The sequence below is a fragment of the Bos grunniens genome, chromosome 10 (assembly GCF_055505025.1).
Source record: "Bos grunniens cultivar Pamir isolate PY7600 chromosome 10, Bosgru_T2T1.0, whole genome shotgun sequence".
Classification (NCBI taxonomy): domain Eukaryota; kingdom Metazoa; phylum Chordata; class Mammalia; order Artiodactyla; family Bovidae; genus Bos; species Bos grunniens.
Window position 1 is genome coordinate 100,691,679 of NC_141174.1, and position 15,922 is coordinate 100,707,600.

Here is a 15,922-nt window from a genome sequence, read left to right on the forward strand (position 1 = left end):
AACATAGATTTACAGCCAAAAATGTTTTTCCTGTGTTCTCTTCTAGGAGTTTTGTATTGTCATGTACTATATTTTGGTCTTTAAACCATTTGGAGCTTATTTTTGTATACGGTGTGAGGGAGTGTTCTAAGTTCATTGATTTGCATATAGCTGTCCAGCTTTCCCAATATCACTTGTTGAAGAACCTGTCTTTTCTCCATCGTGTGTTCCTGCCTTCCTTGTCATAGTCGTGTCAGTTACACAACTACCTTGTGTAATTGATTGCAAGTGTGTGGCTTTATTTCTAGGCTCTCTATATGTTTGTCTTTGTGTTAATATCATTGTGTTTTGATTACTGTAGTTTTGTAGTATTGTCTGAAATCTGGAAGGTTTATGTCTCCGGCTTTGTTCTTCTTTTTCTCAGGATTGCTTCGGCAGTTCTGAGCCACTTTTGGCTGCATATAAATCCTAGAATTGTTTTTTCTAGTTCTGTGAAAGATGACATGGTTATTTTGATTGCATTAAATCTATACATTGCTTTGGGCAGCATGGCCATTTTAACAATATTAATTCTTCCAATCCAAGAGCTTGAAATATCTTTTCATATCCATGAATCTGCTTTAAATTCCTTTATCAATGTTTTGTAGTTTTCAGCATGCAGGTCTTTTACATCTTTGGTTGTTTATTACTAGGAATTTTTTGTTGACATGATTTTAAGTGGAATTTTTAAAATTTTCTCTTTCTGTTATTCCTTGTTAATGTAAATAAATGCAACAGATTTCTGTGTATTAACCTTGTGACTTGCTGAATTTATTCATTACTCCTAACAGTTTCTGTGTGGAGACTTCAGCTTTCGCTGTGTAGTGTGTCATGTAGTCTGCACACAGTTTTACCTCTTCCCTTCCAATCTGTATACCTTTTATTTCTTTTTCTTATCTGATGGCTATGGCCAGGCCAGTACTATGTTAAATAGGACTGATGAGAGTGGGCATCCTTGTTTTGTTCCTGAATTTAGTAGGAAGGCTTTCAACTATTCACTGTTGAGTATTATGTTGGCTGTGCGTTTGTCATAAATGGCTTTTATTATGTTGAGATATGTTCTCACTGTACTCACTTTGGTGAGAGTTTTTTTTAGGAAGGGATGTTGAAATTTTTCAACTGCTTTTTTTTTTCCTGCATTTATGGAGATGATCATATGGTTTTTATCTTAACTTTTGTTAATGTGGCATATTACATTGATTGATTTGCTTAAGTTGAACCATATCTCTAGGATGAATCCAACTTGATCATGGCGTATGATCCTTTTTATGTATTTTTGGATTTGGTTTGTTAATATTTTGTTGAGTTTTGCATCCTTTTTCATAAAGGTATTGACACGTCATTTTCTTTCTTTCTCTGTCTCTCTGGTTTTGGTACAGGATGATGGGAGCTTCACAGAATGAATTTGGGAGTGTTTCCTCCTCTCTTTAGTTTTTTGGAATCGTTTGAGAAATATAGGTATAAACTTTTCTTTGTATGTTTGGCAGAACTACTCAGTGAAGCCCTCTAGTCTTGGACTTCTGTTTGCACAGTTTTGTTTTATTATTATTAAAAATTGTATTTCACTAATGATCTGTTCAAGTTATCTGTTTCTTATTGACTCAGTTTCAGCAGATTTTATGCTTCTAGAAACTTGCCTTGGAGAAGGAAATGGAAACCCACTCCAGTGTTCTTGCCTGGAGAATCCCAGGGACGGGGGAGCCTGGTGGGCTGTCGTCTCTGGGGTCACACAGAGTCGGACACAACTGAAGCAACTTAGCAGCAGCAGCAAAAACTTGCCTATTTCTTCTAGGTTTTCCAATTTGTTGACAGGTAACTGTCCATAGTAGTCTCTTACGATTTTTTTTTATATTTCTGTGGTATTTGTTGTTATTTCTCCTCTTTCATTTCTTATTTTGTTTATTTGAGTCCTCTCTCTTTTATTCCTGGTGAGCCTGGCTAGAAGTTTGTCAGTTTTGTTTATTTTCAAAAAAATATATATCAAGAAAAAAAGAAAATTGCTGTTGGTTTTATTGATCTTTTCTGTTTTTTAATCTCTATTTTATTTATTTCTTCTCTGGTCTTTATTATTTCTTTTCTTCTGCTGATTTTGGGTTTGTTTTTTCTTCTTTTTCTGATTATTTTAGGTGATGGTTTAAGTTGCTTACCTGAGATTTTTCTTTTTTATTGAAGAAAGCCTATATCACCATGAACTTCCTTCTTAGACCTACGTTTGTCACATTTATCAACTTTGTGATGCTGTGCTTTCATTTTCGTTCATCTCAAGGTATTTTCTAATTTCTTCTTTGATTTTTGTCATTGACCTATTAGTTTTTCAGTAGCATGTTGTTACTCCACTGTTCATTCTTTTCCCATTTTTTCCTTCTGTGGTTGATTTCTAGTTTCATGCTGTTGTAATCAGAAAAAATGCTTGAAATAATTCCTATCTTCTTTAATTTGTTGAGGCTTGTTTTGTGACCTAGTATGTGATTTATCCTAGAGAATGTTCCATTCATGATTGAAAAGAATGTGTATTCTGGGTTTGGAGGATGTATTGTTGTATAGGCATCACAAGGTTGCAGCTGCCAGTGCGAGGCTCTCTACCCTGGTTACCAGCAAGCCAGCACACATGCACTCTTCTTGAGCAGAGACTCAGTTTCTCTGACAATTCTGTCTTATTGGACTTCTCAGCAGAAAAGAGGGCTGTCTCCTCTGTGCACAAACACAGGACTGGGATGCCCAAATTATAGCTCATCCTGCTGAATCCCACATGTCTGCCCAAGTGGGCCTTAGAAAGTGAAGTCACTCAGTCACGTCCAACTCTTTGTAACCCCATGGACTGTAGCTTATCAGGCTTCTCCATCCATGGGATTTTCCAGGCAAGAGTGCTAGAGTAGATTGCCATTTCCTTCTCCAGGAGATCTTCCTGACCCAGGAATCGAACCCGGGTCTCCTGCATTGCAGGCAGACGCTTTACTGTCTGAGCCATAAGAGAAGCCCAAGTGGGCCTTCTTGGCCTAACAAATCCCTCCCAGGATCAGTCATCCTGATTTGATTGATGCCTTTTTTCCATCCTCCTTGGTTACATGGTGATCTTCCTTGCAGCTTTGATGGTATAGGAATTCTGTCAGTTTCTAGTTAATTTTCCATCATAATTGTTCTGTATGTAGATTTTGTGTGTATATATTTGTGGGGAAGATGAGCTCCATGTCCTCCTACTCCATTATGATCCCTTCCCCTCAGTCTTAATTTGTTTATTTTTTCATTTACAATTCACCATCACATGTAAAATAACATCACCCAAAACTCTAAGAAAGTATGAAATTAAGTTTTGTTGTATGTACTTATAATGTATATACCAGTTATATATATATATATATATATATATATATATATATATATATGAATATGGTTAGTTCAGGTTGTAGATAAGATAAAGTGGTATTCAAGAGGGGATATATATCAAACCACAATCAAATTACCATATTTCATTGAGTCTAAGATGCCACTGATTATATTAGTATCTTATTTACCACCAAGAAAGAACTAATTGAAGAAACTATCATTTATAGAATAACCCAATTTCAGAAATATTAATATGAGGGAAAAACATCATCTTGAAAATTGACAAAGTATAGTAGTGATAATTAGATTAGTTTATACTACTCTTTTCTGCTAAATAATTGATTCACTACTACTAATGTCTCTGTATTTATACCATGTTCATTGGTAAATATATGTGAAGGGCATAGGTGTAAATATTTACAGGTAACAGTTATATATAAGAAAGTATGCATGTATATAATTTTTTTGTAGATCAAATAATAGGGGGATGCTTTTGAAAACTGAACTTAAACCATCCTTTAGAGTAGAGTTCATTGCCTTGCTGACTACAAATTACATGTATCATTCAAAAACTGACTCTGATTCTCTGTGTCCTTTTACCACATATTAGTCTTTAGCTCAGCCTAACTTCTCTTGAAGCAATCAGATGCTGGAGTAATTCCAAGGCTCACATCTGTTGTCCACGCCACACAAAGGGAGCCAGTCATCCTAACTCTGTTAGTTGGAGGCCCAGGGTTCACTCTGATAGACCAGTCTGAGTCACATGCAGTTGAGTGGAGTCATTAGGGGCATAGATTCCACAGCCAAACTGCCTGAGTTCAGAATGCAACCCAGCTCACTATTTATAGCTCTGAGATTCAGAGTAGCACCAAGAAAGGGTTATAACAGTCCCCACCTCTTGTGGTTGTTATAAGGATTAAATGGACTAACACAGTGCTTAGAACAGTGCCTGGTACTTAGTATGTACTGTGAAGATGGTATTGATGATGCTGGTGGTGATGGTGGTATCATTCATTCCTGAAACAATCACTGTGGCTAGAGGGAGACTGTACTGAATGGCTTAGCCTAGGTCAGAAGTCACCTCCCAAGTGATAGGCAACATTTGCTTCTCTGGAATCACATGGATCGCCAAATAGAGGCTTTGAGAAGGAAAATTAGACAACTGAGGCATAGAAAGAAGGTAGGAGTAACCAACGAATGTCTACTACCCAAATCATGGCTTAAATATACAGGGCTATTTGGCAAATCATATTCTGAAATGAAGACCATCTATTCAAGGTAAATAATCATCCTTTGCCTTCTGTCTTTGACAAATATCTATTTTCATGTACCAAGTTTCCATGTTGTATAAAGTATACACTTAAAAAATGATACTTGGACTCCCCTTTTCCTCAAATATTTCCAATCGTTTTACTACTCAGTCAGAACTTGTTGACAGCCTACTGTGTGCCAGGCTTAGCAATGAGTAAACTGTGTAAGGTTTCTGGCCTCGTGGAATCTGCAGCCTTACAGAATGTTCTTAGCAAGCGTTAATCTTCCTTTAGCTAGATCCATATTACATAATGCTGCTGCTGCTGCTAAGTCACTTCAGTCGTGTCCAACTCTGTGCAACCCCATAGACGGCAGCCCACCAGGCTCCCCTGTCCCTGAGATTCTCTAGGCAAGAACACTGGAGTGGGTTGCCATTTCCTTCTCCAACGCATGAAAGTGAAAAGTGAAAGTGAAGTCGCTCAGTCGTGTCCGACTCTTGGCGACCTCATGGACTGCAGCCTAGCAGGCTCCTCCGTCCATGGGATTTTCCAGGCACGAGTACTGGAGTGGGGTGCCATTGCCGTCTCCGATATTACATAATATAAAAGGGCAAATAAGACTCTAGAAAATCATGATGTGGATTTTTTGGTTGAGTAGATTATTTTTTGCTATAGTATTATAATTAAAAATGTTCTTCTGTGTGTCTGTCTTCCCTATCAGACTATGAGGGGCTTGAAGGGAGAGGCAGCACCTTATTCAGCTTTTTACCTGTAACACCCAAGGTACTGCCTGGAGCATCATACGTATTCAGAGCTTTTAAGTAATTGATTTAGTTCCTTCTCCAAAAACCTGTTAATAGTAAGGATGGGTGCAATGGATTCAAATTCGGTACGAAGAGGTAGTCCCTGAGTATTTATGCAAAGATATTTCTGATTTTGTTATTTATGATAACTTGAGGTATAAATTTACCTTCCCATTATCTACATATCAAAACAAAATACAGCATATAATCTACCTCAGAAATGAAACCCCAATTTTTAGCTGAGCCTTTTCCCCAAATTCCCTTGGAAGTAGATATGCCCATGTGGCTCAGACCTGACCAGTAAGATGTGTTAAGTATTCAATAATACTTCCTGAGAGCCTCCCTTTTTTTAAGTTTTATTTATTTGCTTTTTTTAGCTGTGCTGGATCATCATTGTTGTACAGGCTTCCCCTTGTTGAGCAGAGCGGGGCTGCTCTCTGGTTGCTGTGCGTGGGCTTCTCGTTACGGTGGCTTCTCTTACTGTGGGACTCGGCTCTGGGATACAGCGGCTTCAGTGGCCGCAGCGGGTGGGCTCAGCTCTAGAGCAGAGGCTCGATAGTAGCGGTGCATAGGCTTAGTTGCTCGGGGCCTGTGGGATCTTCCTGGGTCAGGGATCATACCCAGGTCTCCTGCATTGGCAGGTGGATTCTTTAACACTGAGCCACCAGGGAAGCCCCTGAGAGTCTTTTAAAAATCTGTCTCAGTCTTTACCAAGAAGAAAGGAGACAAGCAACATCCGCCATCCCTGCTGGTGGCTGAATGGAATGGCTGGAATGCAAACAGCCAGGTAAAGACAGTGATGGGGACCAAGAAAGGAACCTCTGCCCAGCATGCATGGAAGCACCATGTCAGCCTGGGCAGCCTGTCTCAGCCTCTCTATGAGGAAGGAAGGAAGAAAATCCACCTGTTCAAACCCTTGTTATTTGTCTTTTGTTAAAGGTGGCCAAATGTAATCCTGTGTGAAACTCACACCCATGTTTCTAACTGTATGGGATAGCCAGGAACCAAATAATCAACCTAAATACCTATTTTTCAAGGACCACTTACTTATGAGCTCTATGCTATTTCTTGGAAACAAGTTTTATCTATTATTAAACGAAAACATTTAGCTTCTATGAGTTTATGTATCCTTAAAATGTGCAAATTCCATTTCTTGGAGAATCTATTACTAAGAGTTCTTAATTCAAAAAGAATGAGGAGAAAAGAAGGCATTTCTTCCCCTGCAGAAGTCACCATGGCTGCCGGGAGCCTGCCCTCTCCTTGCCCTTTCTGTGGTCACTCTGGGCGTGGGAAGCAGGAAGGGAGACAGAAACAACGGTGGGTGAGGGGGTGCTCCAGAGTTACTCCTTGTTACTCAGAAATCATGGTAACTAGCTTTTCAAAAACTCACAGCCCTTTTCTCCAGGACTTGTTATATAATGAACTTCACTTAGGTTCTAAACCCTGTGACAAAACCAGGGCCAGTATTATCCTCATTGTGAGGCTGAGGGGTTCAGGGAGGTGCTAGGACTCCGCCAGCCAGTGGTTTTGCGGGGAGGGGCTGTGTAGCACTTGGGCATGCTGCTGTTTCCTACACACTCACAGGTCTGACCCGTTAGAGTGAAAGCGCTCCTTTTTAAGGTAAAGGTGAAATAACTCAAAGGTGTGCTCCTCCTCAGCCTGATGTAACAAAGGCTCCCAGGGGACCATCAGAGATTGGGCAATCAATATCCATCCTACTTTTCCTTTTCTGGATTTCAGATTTCACTAGTAGACTTTGGTGAAAGAATTAACGGAGTGGTGGATTAAGGCACCAACAGGAGAGCCTTATTGATGTTTCAGTCTCTTCCCAGACTGTGCTTCTGAATGACTTAGGCCCTGCTTGCTGGCTGGTGGATCCCCTGACTAATCAAACCTGCCAGCACACTTCAGCTGGCGCCAAGCAAACATATGGTGTCAGGGTCAATATTTACCTTCATTTGGCGTGTACAGCACTGCATCTATTCATTTATTCAGCAGGCAATTAGGCTTCACAGAGCAAAATCCCCTTGTTCTCTATTGGGGTTACTGGATATCAGAGCCTTAGCAAACAGCTTTCAGACAAGACCATCTAACCCTTAGTGTGCAGTATTTGTGCACCACTGCTATTTCTATGAGAGGAAAAAAGAATATGTAAACATATACACAAAGTATATATTGAGAACATGTTATTATATATAGAAGAATACATTATTAGTAGTAAGGTAAATATTAACATATTTTACATATTATTTGTATCTTTATATTTAATATATAAATTTAGATAGAGAAATATGTATATATATATAATATAAATATATATTATTTGAGAAGCATAATGTTCTTTTTAATTTAGGCATATATCATGTCAATGTATTATATGTGGTTTTGGTACCTTGAGAGGATTTTGCAAATAGGAAAGATTACTTAGGAACTTCATTTTTTAATAAGTTATATGTTAATATTAAAAATGGAAAGTCTAGGCCTTTTTTGAGGTTTTAGTTCACTTACAAATATTATCATTCGGTTTTTACAGCTGGCAAATTTTAACATGACTTGTAAGGAAGGCTTGATTAATATATTAAATTAATGTATAAGCTAAGTTAATTTTAAAAAATACCCTCAAACATTTTAAGCTGTATTTATACATTTTATTTCCATGTTAAGTATCTCAACTATCTAACAAACAAGCCAACTATTTTAAGAATGTAAATTACTCTTATACATGGCTATTAAGCATACTTTTTAATGTTTTAAGATTTCTAATCCTATTTTTAAACTTACAAACATATCCTTATATTTTTCCAATTTAAAGTCACAAGTCACAAATTAATAATTCAACTACAAATTTATATTGGAAGCAAGGTTACTTGTTTACTCTAATAGGCTCAGTTCCCTTAAATATTTATAGCATGTACTTCAAGTAACAAATATGCACAAGTTCCTTAAGACAAGAATTATTGATATCCTAACTTTGTCTCTATATTTAATTCTGAATCTTCCTGAGAGTAAAAGATGCTTTATAACTAAGGAAATAGTGTCATTGCAAATAATTGGGGGGTTACTGTCTCAACATGCTAACATGTCTTCAAGATCACAGATATTACCTGGAACATGAGGTTAGGGGTTAAAAATACATGGCACCATGTTCCTCCCAGCCCCGACAATCATGCTGAGCCCCTTCTCAGAGTCACTTTCTCAATACAAAGTGACTGGGTTTAAGACTCTCTTGACCCTACATCGAAAAAGCAAGAGAGTTCCAGAAAAACATCTATTTCTGCTTTATTGACTATGCCAAAGCCTTTGACTGTGTGGATCACAATAAACTGTGGAAAATTCTGAAAGAGATGGCAATACCAGACCACCTGACATGCCTCTTGAGAAACCTATATGCAGGTCAGGAAGCAACAATTAGAACTGGACACGGAACAACAGACTGGTTCCAAATAGGAAAAGGAGTACATCAAGGCTGTGTATTGTCACCCTGCTAATTTAACTTATATGCAGAGTACATCATGAGAAACGCTGGGCTGGAAGAAGCACAAGCTGGAATCAAGATTGCCAGGAGAAATATAAAAAACCTCAGATATGAAGATGACACCACCCTTATGGCAGAAAGTGAAGAGGAACTAAAAAGCCTCTTGATGAAAGTGAAAGTGGAGAGTGAAAAAGCTGGCTTAAAACTCAACATTCAGAAAATGAAGATCATGGCATCTGGTCCCATCACTTCATGGGAAACAGATGGGGAAACAGTGGAAACAGTGTCAGACTTTATTTTTGGGGGCTCCAAAATCACTGCAGATGGTGATTGCAGCCATGAAATTAAAAGACACTTACTCCTTAGAAGGAAAGTTATGGCCAACCTAGATAGCATATTCAAAAGCAGAGATATTACTTTGCCAACAAAGGTCCATCTAGTCAAGGCTATGGTTTTTCCTGTGGTCATGTATGGATGTGAGAGTTGGACTGTGAAGAAAGCTGAGCGCCGAAAAATTGATGCTTTTGAACTATGGATTTGAAGAAGACTCTTGAGAGTCCCTTGGACTGCAAGGAGATCTAGCCAGTCCATCCTAAAGGAGATCAGTCCTGGGTGTTCATTGGAAGGAATGATGCTAAAGCTGAAACTCCAGTACTTTGGCCACCTCATGCGAAGAGTTGACTCATTGGAAAAGACCCCGATGCTGGGAGGGATTGGAGGCAGGAGGAGAAGGGGATGACAGAGGATAAGATGGCTGGATGGCATCACCGACTTGATGGATATGAGTCTGAGTGAACTCCAGGAGTTGTTGATGGACAGGGAGGCCTGGTGTGCTGCGATTCATGGGGTCACAAAGAATCGGACACGACTGAGCGACTGAACTGAACTGAACTGACCCTACATGGTAGTGGGCCCTAAACAATGGATGTGCTCAAATATATTCTCCTCTTCTACGGTCCCCACCCCTGCATTTGAGGTAGTGACTTGGAAGATGTCTCCTCTCTCTACCTCCATTTATAATCTGGCCAATCACCAGGTTATTCCATTTCTCTTACAACCTCTGAAATCTCTCTCTAATCTGCCTCTTTTCTCCTTCTCCTGTTGCCTGAGTCCAGGCTTCATTATTCCTGCCTCCAGTTACTCAGCAGCCCCTCAGCACTCTCACCTGTCCAGGGGCTCTACTACGAGCCTCCTCCTTCGATCATGTTAATAATGACTATCCACCATCACCGCCATTTACAAATGCCTTCTGCATACCTGGCAACAAGCTAGGTGTTCTACCTATGTTTTCACGTTGGCTTTCATCAGACCCCTGCATGAGACAAATTATTCGCCTCATTTTAAAATGAGTATATCAATGCTCAAAAAGTTTAAGTAACTTTTTCGAAACCCTAGAGCTAGTGCAGAGATCAATCAGAATTCAACTCAATGCTTAGCATTTCCCCAAACAAATCGTCTCCGTTTTCTACCTGTAACACTCGTACTGTTTTCCAAAATTATATTCATTGATCTCTTCCTTTGAAAAGACTGCCCTACTCCTGACGCCCATCTAATTTAGGTATCTCTGCCTCGATCTTCCATAGCACTTAAATACATTCCTTTGTCACTAAGCTCTAAGCACACTTTACTACAAATGACTCACTCATATTTCTTTACCTTTCCAACACCAAGAAAAATGCCTGCCATGCTGACATGTAAATGTGAGTGGGGATAGGGTGGGGAGAAACAGCAAACAGCCTTTGCTGTGACTCAAGCACAGGTTTTATTTAGAGAGCAGAAGATTCCATCACTTACCAGTCCAGTGACCTTGGACAAATCATCTAACCTCTCTAATTTTAATGATCAAACAAGAATAATAATTCCTCTTACTGGGTTGTTGTGAGAATAAAATTAAAACATATAAATATGAGGCATATTGCTTGACCCATAAATAGCAAATAGCTTGCCATTACCATATGACCATTATGATCATATTGTTATGGTTACTGACTATCAAAGAAATCATTTCTGAGTAGATGATGTGAATGAAGTATATAAAGTGGAGGATGTTGAAGGCCAAATCTTGGCCTCTCTGGGGACCAGCAATAAATCTGGTTTCAGCATCTGCTGTACCTCTAGAGGCAGCTCCTTTTGAACCCAGTCAGAGGACACTGAAATTCTCCTCTTTTCCATGGTTTACTCTAATTGAAATCCACAGACATTTACTCAGCTGCCATTGTGCATCAAATACACAGCCTTGTAGAAGACACTCTAATTAGACACTCTAACTGCCCTCCAGGAGTTGGTTCTGCTGCTGACACGAAAGAGACTAACACACACCAGTGTGGACCCAGTGAGGACTGTCGATGGCCTGGCCCCCGTGGTGCTGGGAGAATACAAAGTGGGTAAAGAAAGAGACAGTCAGGTGAGTCACTCATCAGCCTGGAGCAGGTATGGATTGTGGAACGCCCAAAGCAGCTACAATATGAAATACTAAAACTGTAGACCAAGCTAGAGGGTTCTCAGTGTAAACTTCCCATGCTTGGGTACCACAGATCGATAGACCTAAAACAAAGCCCTCAAATATACCCAGACTCCGACATTCTGTATGTGACTTTGTGTAGAGCCAGATAGTGTTCTGACAGACTTGAATCTCTGTTGCATTCAGTTCAGTTGAGTTCATTTGCTCAGTCGTGTCCGACTCTTTGCGACCCCATGAATCGCAGCACGTCAGGCCTCCCTGTCCATCACCAACTCCCGGAGTTGACTCAGACTCACATCCATCGAGTCAGTGATGCCATCCAGCAATCTCATCCTCTATCGTCCCCTTCTCCTCCTGCCCCCAATCCCTCCCAGAATCAGGGTCTTTTTCAATGAGTCAACTCTTCATATGAGGTGGCCAAAGTACTGGAGTTTCAGCTTTAGCATCATTCCTTCCAAAGAAATCCCAGGGCCGATCTCCTTCAGAATGGACTGATTGGATCTCCTGGCAGTCCAAGGGACTCTCAAGAGTCTTCTTCAACAGCACAGTTCAAAAGCATCAATTCTTCAGCGTTCAGCTTTCTTCACAGTCCAACTCTCACATCCATACATGACCACTGGAAAAACCATAGCCTTGACTAGACGGACCTTTGTTGGCAAAGTAATATCTCTACTTTTCAATATGCTATATAGGTTGGTCATAACTTTTCTTCCAGGGAGTAAGCCTCTTTTAATTTCATGGCTGCAATCACCATCTGCAGTGATTTTGGAGCCCCCAAAAATAAACTCTGACACTGTTTCCACTGTTTCTCCATCTATTTGACATGAAGTGATGGGACCTGATGCCATGATCTTAGTTTTCTGAATGTTGAGTTTTAAGCCAACTTTTTCACTCTCCTCTTTCACTTTCATCAAGAGGCTTTTTAGTTCCTCTTCACTTTCTGCCATAAGGGTGGTGTCATCTGCATATCTGAGGTTATTTATATTTCTCCTGGCAATCTTGATTCCAGCTTGTGCTTCTTCCAGCCCAGCATTTCTCATGATGTACTCTGCATATAAGTTAAAAAAGCAGGGTGACAATATACAGTCTTGACGTACTCCTTTTCCTATTTGGAACCAGTCTGTTGTTCCATGTCAAGTTCTAACTGTTGCTTCCTGACCTGCATATAAATTTCTCAAGAGACAGGTCAGGTGGTCTGGTATTCCCATCTCTTGAAGAATTTTCCACAGTTTACTGTGGTCCACACAGTCAAAGGCTTTGGCATAGTCAATAAAGCAGAAATAGATGTTGTTCTGGAACTCTCTTGCTTTTTCCATGATCCAGCAGATGTTGGCAATTTGATCTCTGGTTCCTCTGCCTTTTCTAAAACCAGCTTGAACAACTGGAAGTTCACGGTTCACATATTGCTGAAGCCTGACTTGGAGAATTTTGAGCATTACTTTACTAGCGTGTGAGATGAGTGCAATTGTGCAGTAGTTTGAGCATTCTTTGGCATTGCCTTTCTTTGGGATTGGAATGAAAACTGACCTTTTCCAGTCCTGTGGCCACTGCTGTGTTTTCCAAATGTGCTGGCATATTGAGTTCAACACTTTCACAGCATCATCTTTCAGGATTTGAAAGAGCTCAACTGGAATTCCATCACCTCCACTAGCTTTGTTTGTAGTGATGCTTTCTAAGGCCCACTTGACTTCACATTCCAGGATGTCTGGCTCTAGGTCAGTGATCACACCATCGTGATTATGTTGGTCGTGAAGATCTTTTTTGTACAGTTCTTCTGTGTATTCTTGCCAACTCTTCGTAATATCTTCTGCTTCTTTTAGGTCCATATCATTTCTGTCCTTTATCGAGCCCATCTTTGCATGAAATGTTCCCTTGGTATATCTAATTTTCTTGAAGAGATCTCTAGTCTTTCCCATTCTGTTGTTTTCCTCTATTTCTTTGCATTGATTGCTGAGGAAGGCTTTCTTATCTCTCCTTGCTATTCTTTGGAAATCTGCATTCAGATGCTTATATCTTTCCTTTTCTCCTTTGCTTTTCACTTTTCTTCTTTTCACAGCTATTTGTAAGGCCTCCCCAGACAGCCATTTTACTTTTTTGTATTTCTTTTCCATGGGGATGGTCTTGATCCCTGTCTCTTGTACAGTGTCACGAACCTCAATCCATAGTTCATCAGGCACTCTATCAGATCTAGTCCCTTAAGTCTATTTCTCACTTCCACTATATAATCATAAGGGATTTGATTTAGGTCATACCTGAGTGGTCTAGTGGTTTTCCCTACTTTCTTCAATTTCAGTCTGAATTTGGCAATAAGGAGTTCATGATCTGAGCCACAGTCAGCTCCTGGTCTTGTTTTTGCTGACTGTATAGAGCTTCTCCATCTTTGGCTTCAAAGAATATAATCAATCTGATTTTGGTGTTGACCATCTGGTGATGTCCATGTGTAGAGTCTTCTCTTGTGTTGTTGGAAGAGGGTGTTTGTTATGACCAGTGCATTTTCTTGGCAAAACTCTATTAGTCTTTGCCCTGCTTCATTCCATATTCCAAGGCCAAATTTGTCTGTTACCCCAGGTGTTTCTTGATTTCCTACTTTTGCATTCCAGTCCCCTATAATGAAAAGCACGTCTTTTTTGGGTGTTAGTTCTAAAAGGTCTTGTTGGTCTTCATAGAACCGTTCAACTTCAGCTTCTTCAGCGTTACTGGTTGGGGCATAGACTTGGATTACTGTGATATTGAATGGTTTACCTTGGAAACGAACAGAGATCATTCTGCCATTTTTGAGATTGCATCCAAGTACTGCATTTCGGACTCTTTTGTTGACCATGATGGCTACTCCATTTCCTCTGAGGGATTCCTGCCCGCAGTAATAGATATAATGGTCATCTGAGTTTAATTCACCCATTCCAGTCCATTTTAGTTTGTTGATTCCTAGAATGTCGGCGTTCACTCTTGCCATCTCTTGTTTGACCACTTCCAATTTGCCTTGATTCATGGACCTGACATTCCAGGTTCCTATGCAATATTACTCTTTACAGCATCGGACCTTGCTTCTATCACCAGTCACATCCACAGCTGGGTATTCTTTTTGCTTTGGCTCCATCCCTTCATTCTTTCTGGAGTTATTTCGCCACTGATCTCCAGTAGCTTATTGGGCATCTACTGACCTGGGGAGTTCCTCTTTCAGTATCCTATCATTTTGCCTTTTCGTACTGTTCATGGGGTTCTCAAGGCAAGAATACTGAAGTGGTTTGCCATTCCCTTCTCCAGTGGACCACATTCTGTCAGACCTCTCCACCATGACCTGCCCGTCTTGGGTGGCCCCACGGGCATGGCTTAGTTTCATTGAGTTAGACAAGGCTGTGGTCCTAGTGTGATTAGATTGACTAGTTTTCTGTGAGTATGGTTTCAGTGTGTCTGCCCTCTGATGCCCTCTTGCAACACCTACCGTCTTACTCAGGTTTCTCTTACCTTGGACGTGGGGTATCTCTTCGCAGCTGCTCCAGCAAAGCGCAGCTGCTGCTCCTTACCTTGGACGTGGGGTATCTCCTCACCACCCTCCTCACCACCGCCCCTTCTGACCTTGAACGCCTGCGACCGGCACCCTTAGCGCCGGCGGCTGCGACCGGCGCACTTAGCGCGGCTGAGAGGAGCTACCCCACGTCCAAGATCAGGGTCAGAAGCCGGGAGGATCCCATGCTCGAGGGGCAGTGGCCAAGAAGAGTTACCCCACGTCCGAGGTCAGGGGCAGCGGCCAAGAGTGCCAGGCTGCGACGGCGCAGGAATGGCTGAGAGGAGCTACCCCGCGTCCGAGGTTAGGGGCGGCGGCCCGGAGGACTTAAACCACGCCCGAGGCCAGGGGCCGTGGCGGGGAGGAGCAACCCCACCTCCAAGGAGCGGTGGCTGCATGGGCGCAGGAGGGCCTAGAGGGGGTATTATTCTACGTTCAAGGTCTGTTCCATTACCCTCTTCTAAACATTTTTTGGTAGATTATTTCATTGGATTCTCATAACCAAACGTGGCACTTTCCCTTGACATTAAAAAAAAAAAAAAAAACGTAGTTAATATTCAGTTTTTGCCTGTGTTGTGAGATTTAACAGTCCTGGAAGAATCAATTCCCAAAGTTCTCCATCTCCCAGAAATTTTCCCACCACTAGTACATTTCTTTGGGTTAAAGTGGACTCCGGGAAGGTCACCTGTTAAGTTGCTGTCTTGTATATTTTGGTGATTTAGTCAGTTATCTTAGTAAATGAGAACACAAAATAAGCAAATACTCATTGAGCACCTGCTATGTGACAGATAAGCTGGAGGGTGGGGCACAGTAAAAAATGGGATGCAATCCCTGCCCTGTAGCAGCTCACAGCTTAATGTTTAGAGACTTTTGAAGCCTGCAGCGCTCCTGAGGGTTGCCCTGTGGTCCAGAGTTCTGGGTAATCCAGGATAGCAGGAGGGCTCAGACCAGAAAGGTAAGAGGAAGACCTTAATGTAAATTTGAGCTATCTCACAATTTGATCTAGGGCAGGTTGTTTCCTGAACTTCTTCAGTCTGTTCTGTCTCTGCCTCCTGAGACATCTGCATCGTACCAACCCACAGTTCA

General features: G+C 40.9%; 1 protein-coding gene across 2 annotated transcripts in view; it reads left to right on the forward strand.

The window, feature by feature from the left end:
* APC (APC regulator of Wnt signaling pathway) overlaps positions 1–15,922 on the forward strand; it is a 351,744-nt gene that overhangs the window by 7,931 nt on the left and 327,891 nt on the right. The window lies entirely within an intron of this gene.